Source organism: Phocoena sinus, chromosome 14 (genome assembly GCF_008692025.1).
Source record: "Phocoena sinus isolate mPhoSin1 chromosome 14, mPhoSin1.pri, whole genome shotgun sequence".
Lineage (NCBI taxonomy): Eukaryota > Metazoa > Chordata > Mammalia > Artiodactyla > Phocoenidae > Phocoena > Phocoena sinus.
In genome coordinates this window covers 26,562,208-26,574,281 of record NC_045776.1, presented here as the reverse complement: position 1 = coordinate 26,574,281, position 12,074 = coordinate 26,562,208, and the positions used below count along the sequence as shown (strand labels likewise).

General features: G+C 40.8%; 1 protein-coding gene across 4 annotated transcripts in view; it reads right to left on the bottom strand.

Annotated features, from left to right (window-relative positions):
- Nucleotides 1-12,074, bottom strand: part of HDHD2 (haloacid dehalogenase like hydrolase domain containing 2) — a 38,131-nt gene extending 26,057 nt beyond the window's left edge. The window contains exons 1-2 of one of the 4 annotated variants that reach the window (XM_032654455.1): nucleotides 11,908-12,074; nucleotides 10,457-10,511 (exon numbers count right to left, since the gene is read on the bottom strand). The gene's annotated coding sequence lies outside the window, so the exon portion shown is untranslated. Of the gene's footprint in view, nucleotides 1-10,456; nucleotides 10,512-11,596; nucleotides 11,668-11,850 lie in introns of those variants that run through there. The other 3 variants (XM_032654454.1, XM_032654453.1, XM_032654456.1) reach the window with 3 other exon arrangements.

Genomic DNA, 12,074 nt, shown 5'->3' with positions numbered 1-12,074 from the left:
TTTAGAAAAAAACTTTTTTAAAAATCAAAAATCCAAATTTGATCCATAAAACTTTTGTAATGGTTAGGGTTTTTTTTTTCAGTCTTAAAACCACAGGAAGGAAAATGGTAAAAAAAAAAAAAAAAAGAGGTTACTATTTACTTCAGGTTTCTTAAAATAACTCTTCGTGGAACAATTCATGCATTTATTTTTATTTTTTTAAATAGACAACCAGATTTATTTATTTATTTATTTATTTTTCGCGGTACGCGGGCCTCTCACTGTTGTGGCCTCTCCTGTTGTGGAACACAGGTTCCCGATGCGCAGGCTCAGCGGCCATGGCTCACGGGCCCAGCCGCTCCGCGGCATGTGGGATCCTCCCGGACTGGGACACGAACCTGTGTCCCCTGCATCGTCAGGCGGACTCTCAACCACTGCGCCACCAGGGAAGCCCCATGCATTTATTTTTACATATGAGAAAATGTACTCTGAAGAATGGGTGGATGGAAGGAAGCCCTAAATCACTGGCAAAATCTTTTCCCTCTTTGATTATATACAATGAAATGTTCTAATCGCCCATCTCCTGGGTTATATCCTGAAGCAGCATATATGGCCAAAGAGCTACTAGTATTTATATTGGTCAGTGAGGAGGAAATTTCAAGTTACAAAGCAACTTTAGTCAGGAGATGTTTTCCTTACCTTACAATGTCTGACTTTCCTTTTGCATATTTTCCCTTTAAAATATGTTTATTATGAGTTATATCATATATACAGTAGAGTATAAGGTATATCTGTGGTTTAAAGATAATAAGGGAGGGGGTAAGAATAGTGTGGAAGCTAAAGAGAATAGGATAGGACTTCATTTTTAGTTTTTTTTAACTTATTCTTTTTTCCATTAAAAAAAATTTTTAGAATAAAGTATTTCAGACATACAAAAGGTATCAAGGATAATACAACCCCCTTTACCCATCATGCAGCTTCAAAAATAAAACATCATTGAAGGAGTTAGAGCACTGTGTGTACCCTCTCTGATCTGATTCCACTTCTCCCCCTCCCCAAGGTTACTACTTTCCTGATTTTGATGTGCTGAAAGCTTTGTATTACTGTTCTTCTACAGACACTTCATGACTTGCTTTACCACTCCACACTGTTTGTGAGATGTAGCCATGTTAACACATGTAGATATAGGTCATTCATTTTTCACTGCTGTGTGGTATTCCATTGTGTGAAAACACAATTTAACTTTTCTGTTCTCCTGATCATGAAGACTTAGGTAGTTTTGCACATTTTATTATAGTGAAGAGCACCTCTACGAACATCCTTCTGCATGTCTCCTGGTGGCCGTGTGTGTGAACATTTCTCTGGGGTCTTCCTCAGTCTGAGGGCATGTGCTAATCTTCACCCTTACAGGATGTTGCCAAGTTGCCCCATTCATTGTATCTTCATAGGGCAAATGTGTACTAAGCACTTACTGTGTCAAGCCCTGATGTGAGAGCAGAGCTGGAAGAGCCATCTTCTTTAAAGTGAGAAGCAGAAAGAAAAGGGGGAAAGAACCAGGGGAGATACAAGTAGTCAATGAACAAGAATTTGTGGAGAATCTACCAGAAGAGTTCTCAGGTGGTTTACGACATCCATGGGACGCACGGTGGATGGAGGGGAAGACCTCTCTCTCCTAACTAGCTCCCTCTGAGATGTCATTGTGAGAGTTCAGGACTGGCAGTCACCAGGCCCAGGTGTTGGTCTTGGTTCTGCCTCAAATTCACTGTGTGACCTTGGTCTAGTGCCTTCTCTGGTTTTAAGTTTCTCTTCAATATGTGGGGCAGGGAGGCAAGATGAGGCCTCAATCTTTTTTTGTTTGTGTTTTTGGCCGCGAAGCATCTTAGCTTCCCAACCAGGGATTGAACCTGCATCCCTGCATTAGAAGGCGAAGTCTTAACCACTGGACCACCAGGGAAATCCCGAATCCTCAAACTTTACCGCCTACAGTTGGGCTATCTGGGATGAAAGAATCAGTGTATCACATACCACTACCCCCCCACCCACCCCGATTTTCTCTTCTTCAACATTGGCCTGCTAGTCCCTGCTGGGTCCATCTCCCAAAGCTGCCAGTAGTACTCCAGACTGCCCAGTGTTACCCTTTTAAATGTTGCTCTCCCGTAGGTGTAGTCCTGTCAGGAGGCAGAGGGATAGCAAAGATGACCCCTGAATTCCCTCTCAGCTTCTAGCTTTTAGCTCCTTTGCTTCTCTCATTTTCCAGACCCGGCTCCTACTCCAAGTCAGCTATCTCTGCACACAAGGTATAAATACAAAAAATAAACCCAGACTAAACCCAGAACTGTAGCCAATTGCTGGCAAGTGCTAGCTGCTGATCAGCATGCATAGAGGACTTGCCACTGGGCATATTGGAGAGAACTGCATTTTCCCACAGGGCCAGCTGTCAGCATGGTCCAGACTGGGGAGGGATACAGAGGGAGAAAGGCATAGAGACGGTGCTCCGGCTGGATCCAGGCCTGCTCTGTTCCTTATATGTGCTCCCCAAATCTGAGCGGGGTTTCCCTTCAGTGAGCTAGAACTTAGGTCCTAAGTGAGGGAGATGCAGAAGGTGGGGGAAGCAGAGCCAGGTGGTGAGGGTGAGGTAGGTCCAGGGTCCAGGATTAGCTGAGTAACCTTGGGCAAGAGCATTCCTCATCCTAAGCCTCCATTTCTTCGTCTGTATAAGAGGAAGAATACTTGTAAAGACCCTGCAGGGATGTGAGGGCTCGCTGAGTTAAGGAGAATGCCTGGCAGTGATAAGCACATAGTAGGAACATAAAGGATGTGCCCTCTTCCTTCCCACTCATCACTGTGTAACAAGTACCTCCCTCCACCTGCCCACCTACCCCACCCCATGCATAGCCTGGGGTCACAGACCAGGAAAAGTAAAAAGCAAGAGAAGCGACTGGGAGGAATTCATAAAGAAAGAAGGGAAATAAGAACAGCTCATATTTATTGGACGCTGTAGGTGTTCTGCACTGTGCTAAACACTCTGTAGTCTTTACTACATCATTGAAACTTCTCAGCAATCCTACAGAGGAGGAAATTGAGACACTGAGAAGTTACTAACTTGCCCAAGCTTAGTTTTGACTTTGAACCATGTTAATGGTTTATAATATTCAAACTTAAACAAAACCAGCCCTAAAATGGAATACAAACACAAACTAATCTAAGACAACTTCTGCAGAGTGCTGACTCTAGCCCTGCCATAGGATATATGCAAAGGACAAAAGAAGTGCAAGGCAATCTTGAACTTTACTTAGTAGGTTTGTTGTTGGTAATGGTATGAGTTCCAAAATAATTCTGTGCATGTTACAGGACTGAGCAAATCAGTATAAATATATTGCTGATGTTTAAAAAAATTAGGGTTCTTAAATGGAAGAAAAGAGCTATAAACATGGAATGGGAGGACAGGAAGAAGCCTGTGTTGGTTTGGAATCAGAGGTGTCATTATGAATTTGCAATTTAAATACACATATATTTCTTAGCACCGCCCACCAAAACGAACAAGCAGCAACAAGACTCCAATAGCTATGAGCGCAGCTAAAGTGCACTAAACAAAACCTGGACTGGGTCAGCCAATACAAGGTGAGCCAACATATTGTTTTACCAGGTCACAGGTGGACAAAAGGACACATGAACCAGGGGTTCCAACTAGCCAAATCTGGGGCACCAAAAAGAAAAAATAACAGAAATGCATAACACATGATAAAACCATTTGATGAAAAATTGTTGGGGAATAGTACAGTTGACCCTTGAACAATGCAGGGGTTAATTCATGCATAACTTAGAGTCCACACTCCACATCCAGCGTTCGTCTGCATCCTTGGATCCAACCAACCTGCAACTGTGTAGCACCATAGTATCTACTACTGAAAAATATCCAAGTATAAGTGGACCCATGCAGTTCAAACCCACATTATTCAAGGGTCAACTGTTTAATCACTCAAGCTCAAATAATCACCCACAAATTAAGATTCTCCACTAACTACAAAGGAGAAAAGATACTTTTACAGTGGAGAAAACAGCCAGGTACCCCCTTAACCAAATGATCAAAGTAACACCAATAATAATGCGAGAAACTGACATTATGTGCTTCCTGAGAAGACCATTGTAGTCATCCTGCCTTTGTAGAATTTCTGCCAAAAATGTTTAACACAAATCAATCATGAGGGAAACATGAGACAATTCCAAATCGTATAAAACAACTAGCTTGAACTTTTCAAAAATATCAATGTCATAAAAGACAAAGAAGGGGCTTGGGAATTGTTTTAAATTAAAGGAATGTGAAAAGACATGACAAATAAGTGCAATGCATGAGAGAAACATAAAACAAATAGAGCAAAATATTAACAATTAGTGAATTTGGGTGAAAGGTATATGGTTTTCATTGCAATATTTTTACAAATTTTCAACTCTTGGAGGAAAACAAATTTTATAAAGATCTCTCTTAAAAATGGGTTGAAGGCAAAAGAAAGACGTTTTCATACCTGAAAATAATAGTAATACAAAAAATGAAACTTGTGTGTTTAGCCAGTCCCTAGTTTAAGATTAGAACACTGCCAATACTGCTGAGGGTCCTATATGAGCCCCTTCAATTACATTCCTGTCCCACCTCCCAGAAGTAATTAACATAATGAACTCTGTGACAATCAATTTCTTGCTTTTCTTTATATTTTTACCGGTCACACAGCTTTAATGTCTTTTAACTTTATAAGGATGAAGTCATAATCTTGCAACTTTCATGTTCTGCTCAACATTGTATTTCTGAGATTCATCCATGCTGATGACTGCTATTTTCCATCAAAACAAACACCAAAACCCCCCTTTTGGGATTCTGACTAGAACTGCACTGAATCTATAAAGCAATATTGGGAGACTGAGATCATTACTATATTGAGCCATGGAACTTCTTTAAGTTGATAAAAGAGTATCTACAAAAAGCCTATATATAGCCAACATTAGATTTATCAGTAATATACTGATATTTATCAGTGTGTAACTTATACTTTATACTATGATATCACTTTTCAGTAATATACTGAAAGCACTGAGATAGGGAATAACACAAGGATGTTACTTTCACTTCTATTTAACATTGCAAATGATACCTTAGCTAGTGCAGTAAGGCAAGAAAAAGAAGGTACAAGGATTGGAAAGAAGACACAAAACTATCGTTATTCACAGATGATTTGACTGTATATACAAAAAATTCAAGAATCTAAAACAGATTAACAAAGTAAAAAAGTATAGCAATTAAAAAAAATCACTATGTCACAAACAAATAATTAGAAAACTAATTTAAAAAAAGATATCACTTATAGTAGCATACAGTTACCAGGAAAGTCTAACAAAAGAAGTCAACACTTTTATGGCAAAATTATAAAACTATAATGAAAGACACATAGAAGACAAATATATAGATAGATCTATTAATGGACCCAATACTACAAAGATATCAGTTTTCCCTTTTAATGATCAACAGATTCAAAGCAATTCCAATCAATATCCCAAAAAGGGTTTTGTGGAACTTGATAAGCTGATTCTAAAACTTACACACCAGTGCAAATAGCCAAGACACTTCAGCCAAAATTGAAGAGAAAGAAGATGGGAGCCTTGCTTTCCCTAATATCCAGACAATTAATCAGGTCTTGTAATTAACTAAGATGTTACGGTATTAGCACATAAAGAGACAAAGTCAATGGAACAGAATAGGGAACCCAAAAAAGGACCCCCCCACCCCCTACCCGAACCAGTGTGTGGAAACTTGATATATGACAGAGATAGTGTTTGAGACCAGTGAAGAAAGAAAAATGGTGTTGAACAACTGACTATCCATAGGAGAAAAAAATGGAATTGGACTCCCATATCATACCTCATACACATTTTTTCCCCAGGAAGATTAAACAACCATATGTTTAAGGCAAAACTGTAAAACTTTTAGATAGGAAAGTATCTCATGATTTGAGGGTAGGAATGGCTTTCTTATGATATAAAAAGCATAAAGGAATAAAGGAAAAGACAGATATTTCAAAAGTACTGTAAAGAGAGAAAGAGTAGAAATATACAGAGTGAAAAACAAATCTGCAACACATGTGAGAAAGGATCAGAATCCAGTAAATATAAACTGTAAATATTAAGAAAAAGACAAACAACCCAATACAAAAATGGCACAGGATCTCAATATATCCTTTAAAAAGGAACAAATCTGAAACAAATGAATAACCATCAACATATCCTTTACAAAAGAGCACATAAACAAATGAAGATGTTCAAAACTCACTGGTAATCAAGGATATGCAAATTTAAAGCAGAATGAAATCACTACAACAAAAAAGACTGGCAAAATTTAAAAGTCAGAAAATATCAAAGGTTTTCAAAAGCAACTCCCTAGCCTCTTGAATAAGTGGTGCTGGGAAAGCTGGATAGCTACATGGAAAAGAATGAAATTAGAACGTTCCCTAACACCATACACAAAAATAAACTCAAAATGGATTAGAGACCTAAATGTAAGGGCAGACACTGTAAAACTCTTAGAGGAAAACATAGGCAGAACACTCCATGACATCAATCACAGCAAGATCCTTTTTGATCCACCTCCTAGAGAAATGGAAATAAAAACAAACAAATTGGACCTAATGAAACTTAAAAGCTTCTGCACAGCAAAGGAAACCATAAACAAGACAAAAAGACAACCCTCAGAATGGGAGAATATTTTTGCAAATGAAGCAACTGACAAAGGTTTAATCTCCAAAATATATAAGCAGCTCCTGCAGCTCAATATCAAAAAAACAAACAACTCAATCCAAAAATGGGCAGAAGACCTAAACAGACATTTCTCCAAAGAAGATATACAGATTGCCAACAAACACATGAAAGAATGCTCAACATCACTAATCATTAGAGAAATGCAAATCAAAACTACAATGAGGTATCACCTCACACTGGTCAGAATGGCCATCATCAAAAAATCTACAAACAATAAATGCTGGAGAGGGTGGAGAGAAAAGGGAACCCTCTTGCACTGCTGGTGGGAATGTAAATTGATACAGCCACTACGGAGAACAGTATGGAGGTTCCTTAAAAAACTAAAAATAGAACTGCCATATGACCCAGCAATCCCACTACTGGGCATATACCCTGAGAAAACCATAATTCAAAAAGAGTCACGTACCACAATATTCATTGCAGCTCTATTTACAATAGCCAGGAAGCAGCCTAAGTGTCCATTGACAGATGAACGGATAAAGAAGATGTGGCACATATATACAATGGAATATCACTCAGCCATAAAAAGAAACGAAATTGAGTTATTTGTAGTGAGGTGGATGGACCTAGAGTCTGTCATACAGAATGAAGGAAGTCAGAAAGAGAAAAATAAATACTGTATGCTAACACATATATATGGAATCTAAAAAAGAAAAAATGGTTCTGGGGCTTCCCTGGTGGCACAGTGGTTAAGAATCCACCTGCTACTGCAGGGGACATGGGTTCAAGCCCTGGTCCGGGAAGATCCCACATGCCATGGGGAACTAAGCCCGTGCGCCACAACTACTGAGCCGTCGCTTTGGAGCCCACGAGCCACAACTACTGAGCCCGCGCACCTAGAGCCTGCACCCTGCAACTAGAAGCCACCACAATAAGAAGCCCGAGGACCGCAATGAAGAGTAGCCCCCGCTCGCCACAACTAGAGAAAGCCCCCATGCAGCAACGAAGACCCAATGCAGCCAAAAATAAATAAATTAAAAATTAAAAAAAAAAAAAAGGTTCTGAAGAACCTAGGGACAGGACAGGAATAAAGACACAGACGTAGAGAATGGACTTGAGGATACGGGGAAGGGGAAGCTGGGACGAAGTGAGAGAGTGGCATGAACATATATACACTACCAAATGTAAAATAGATAGCTAGTGGGAAGCAGCCGCATAGCACAGGGAGATCAGCTCTCTGCTTTGTGATCACCTAGAGAGGTGGGATAGGGAGGGTGGGAAGGAGACGCAAGAGGGAGGGGATGTGGGGATATATGTATACGTATAGCTGATTCACTTTGTTATACAGAAGAAACTAATACAACATTGTAAAGCAATTATACTCCAATAAAGATGTTAAAAAAAAAAAAAGGCAACTCCCTTATACTGCTAGTGAGACAATAAAACAGTACAATCATTTTGGAAACTGGTTTGGAATCACTATGCTCTATAACCCAGCAGTTCCACTCCCAGGTATTATATCCTCGAGAGAGTCTTTCACACTCTACCATTAAATACAAACAAAAATGTCCAAAGCAGCACTGTTTGTAAAAGCCAGAACTGGAAACAATACAAATGTCTATCAACAGAAGAATGGACAAATAAATTGTGGTATACTCATACACAGACTGTGAAAGGCAGTGGAAATGAATGAACTACAGTTACATCATCCTAGGTAATGTTCTTCTACAGAGTGAAAGAATCAAGTCACAAAAGACTACATACCGTATGGTTCCATATTATAGCACACATAGGTGATAAAACTGGAAAGAGAAGCAAGGGAATGTTTAACACAAGAGGATAGGGATTCCTCCAGGCGATGGGGAGGAGATACAAACCAGGAGGAGCACAAGGATGCCTCTAAAGTCTTCTTGACCTAGACAGTGGGTGCACAGGTGTTTTTTATTATAATTATTTAAAACTTACATATGTTTTGCATACTCTTGTGTAGATTACATATTTCATAATAAAAATTAGTCTTGTTTTAGTCAGTCATTTCTCATATATTTAATTTTATAAAAAACTAAATTAGTCCAATCATTATACATCAGTATAACCCTCATCAAGTATTTTGATTTTAAAATAACTCCCTGGTTCTGTTTGCCTTTTATAATGAATCTGCTGGGGGATGGGGGGAGAGCGCAGAGGAAAAAAAAAGATATTAAGAGCTCTGGTTAATCAAGATTCCACTGCAAAATCTTTTCTTTTATAACAGTCCTCATATGTTATTCGATTTCTGATCTTTACTATGACCTTGAAATGGAGGATTACATCAACAATAGCATCAACTATTACCTGCCTGAGAGGGGAAACAGTTTGTTACTCAAAAGACTATAGACTGTTGCTAGCGACTCTATTTGTATGTGTGACAAAGGATTCTTTAATTTAAAATACATTGCACCACAAAAGGTAAGGCTATGCAAAATGTAGACAAAGCATTCTCTTTTTACATACAGAAGGACCTAAAACTTAGTCTCTCAAAACCCAAGTTTTATGAGAGGCACCTAATATTCAATAAAAAAATGTTAACTCCGTTCGGAATTCCCTAGCGGTCCAGTTGTTGGAACTCGGTGCTTTCACTGCTGGGACCTGGGTTCGATCCCTGGTTCGGGAACTAAGATCCCGAAAGCCGTGCGGCCCAGCCACAAAAAAAAAGTTAACTCCAAAGGTGATTAAAGAATAAAATATAAACAAGACTAGAAAAACAACAAAAGAATTGTACTGTTCAAAAAAATAAAAACCTGTCCGACCAGAACCACTAAACGGTCATAAAAATATTGATAATTCTAATCCTTATTGAAGGGTCCACATAGACTTAATGTTACCAAAGCGCTTTCATCAGTTCCATAGAACATACCTTTTAAACTCTAAAATGCTCTTATAGAGCTTATCTGAGAGTGATTGAGGCCTATAAGAACATAACTGAGGTGTACCACTCAAACCTCAAAATATACTTCTTCAGTTAGCTCCACTACAGGCCTCTATCACTTCTGCCATGATCTCTTTTCTTGTCTAAATTTTTACAATACTTGTTACCGGAACTACAAGTCGGTACTTGATAAACTGTAATTGTAAACTATTAGTATCACCCCAGAAAACTGAAAAGGCTTCAAAGCTGGTCCATGTTTGTTTATATTGAGTCCACGTCCCACCATCTCACGTGGCTTGAACAAGTTATGTGGGATATACTTTAGAAAGTCATAAACAATTGATATTGGTACATATTCAATGCAAAGAATAAAAGTAAATTCTCTATCATCCCAAAAGGAACTCTTCAAGATACTTCAGAGGACATCTCCCCTTTAATATTCCAGGGGCATCCCAATCCAAGTCCTTGTTACCCTCTAAGCTGCTCTTCATCCTGCAACCCTTATTGAGCGAATGGCAGCACCATCAATGTAGATGTACCCACGACTCTCCCAAGCCTTCTTCCCAACCAGTCAAGGGCCAAATCAAATCATGTCAGTGCTACCTCCTGGACAGTCCTGAATCCACTCACTTCTCTTCACTGTTACTAAAACTATCTTAGTTTTGAAATCATCATCTGTCATCTAGCATATTTCAACAACTTCCTAAATGTCCTCTCTGCTTCGACTCTTCTCCCTATTTCTAGCTCCAAATCCATTTTTTGAAATGCAACAGTGCAGTGGTTAAGTACAAGAACTAAGGAGTTGTACATGCCTGGATTTGTACTCACTAGCTGTGTGCACGTGGGCAATTTTCTTAACATCTCAGCCTGAGTTTCTTCATTTCTAAAGTAGAAAGAATAACACCTCTAATGGTTGATTGGAAGATTAAAGGAAGTAATACATATATTGTGAACAGTGTTCCACAAATAGAAAGGCTGGGTTATAGGTCATATATGCGTATTGGGGGTGGGTGTGTGTGTGCTGGCAGGGGGGACATGATGGATGTGTCAAGGGCTACAAAAATCACAGGATAAATATGATACAGTCCTAAAGCATTAGTATAATTTGAGGATATGGGAAAACATTTTATACCAAAATAAGGATATACTGTGACCTATCATTAAGAACGTACATAAATATTTAAAACAGATTTTAATATAAATTTTCTCCTGGGAGGCTGGGGCTCTTCTCAATATGTCTCTGGACATATTTATACTCACCCCCTGGAGAGTACAAATTCTTTTTTCTTCCCCATATGCTTCCAGTGAAAAAGTCGGGAACCACAATGCATGCACTCCCTCAACAAATGTTATTATGCAGTCACTCCCCACTGCGCCCAGGATAAAATATGAACAATGTACACTGGTGTCCAGAGCCCTGGTTTACCTCTCCAACTCGTTTGTGTCTACTCCTGCACCAAAGTTCAATGGCACTGCAGTCGCCCACCAGTCCTATACGTTACCTCCCTCATCGCTGGACTTTTGTCTGAAACCTTTTTGCTCTCTGAATTCTACCACCCCTGTCGCCTACATCCTCCCTTCCCTGACCAATTCCTTCAGTCCCTGGGTCTCAGACAAATATCACTTCCTGTTTTTCCTGAGTCCAACTCCTTTTCTCCCAAGTCTGGGCCAGGACCCCCCAGCGTGCTCCATTAGTACACTCCTCACTCTGTTCCATCCGTGGAGCCCTGTGAGTCAAAGGGCTGTTGCCTTTCCCCCTGTACTACTACTGATCGCTCAATAAAGAGTTTTTAATTAGCTAAACTCATGAATCCCGGTCTCCATAACTGGAAGGATTCCACGAACAACGCTCTTTCAGCACTAACTCAACTGCAATTCCCTCCTTCTCCCGGGTGGGAAAGGGCCTCAAGACTGGTCACGCAGCCTCCCCCATCGCAAGTTCCAGCACCTGGCAAACGCCAGACTGACCCGAAGGGACGCCGGCTTCAAAATACAGCTCAGGGGCACGTTAGGGGGAAGGACTAACACCCCACAGCCACCTTCCGCCCAGCGCACGCGAGACCTGGCGGAAGTGCGGCTCGCCCCGCGCCGCGCACGCGTGGTGGCGCCGCGCCGAAGGCCGCGAGGGGTGGGCAATCCTCAAAGAGCGAGCGCCCGGTTGGTCCGGGTCCCAGGAGGGTGGTGGCGTAGAAACCCAACCGGTCTGTCCCCAGCCAGCTCACAAAGAAATGTAGCCTCCAGACAGGCGGGCGCTCGCCTGTCCCAGTGCGGCTCCTCACCGGGCTCCGCACGCCGTCCTCAGCAAAGGCAAACGCCCCGCTAGCAGAGAAGCCAGCAGAGAAGCTCCGCTCCGCAGTATCCTTGGCGGGGAAAAAGGAGCCGGGACGGCTGCCTGAGGACGCCGGCCTGAGGACGCCGGAAACTGGCCCAAGGGCCGTACCGGAAG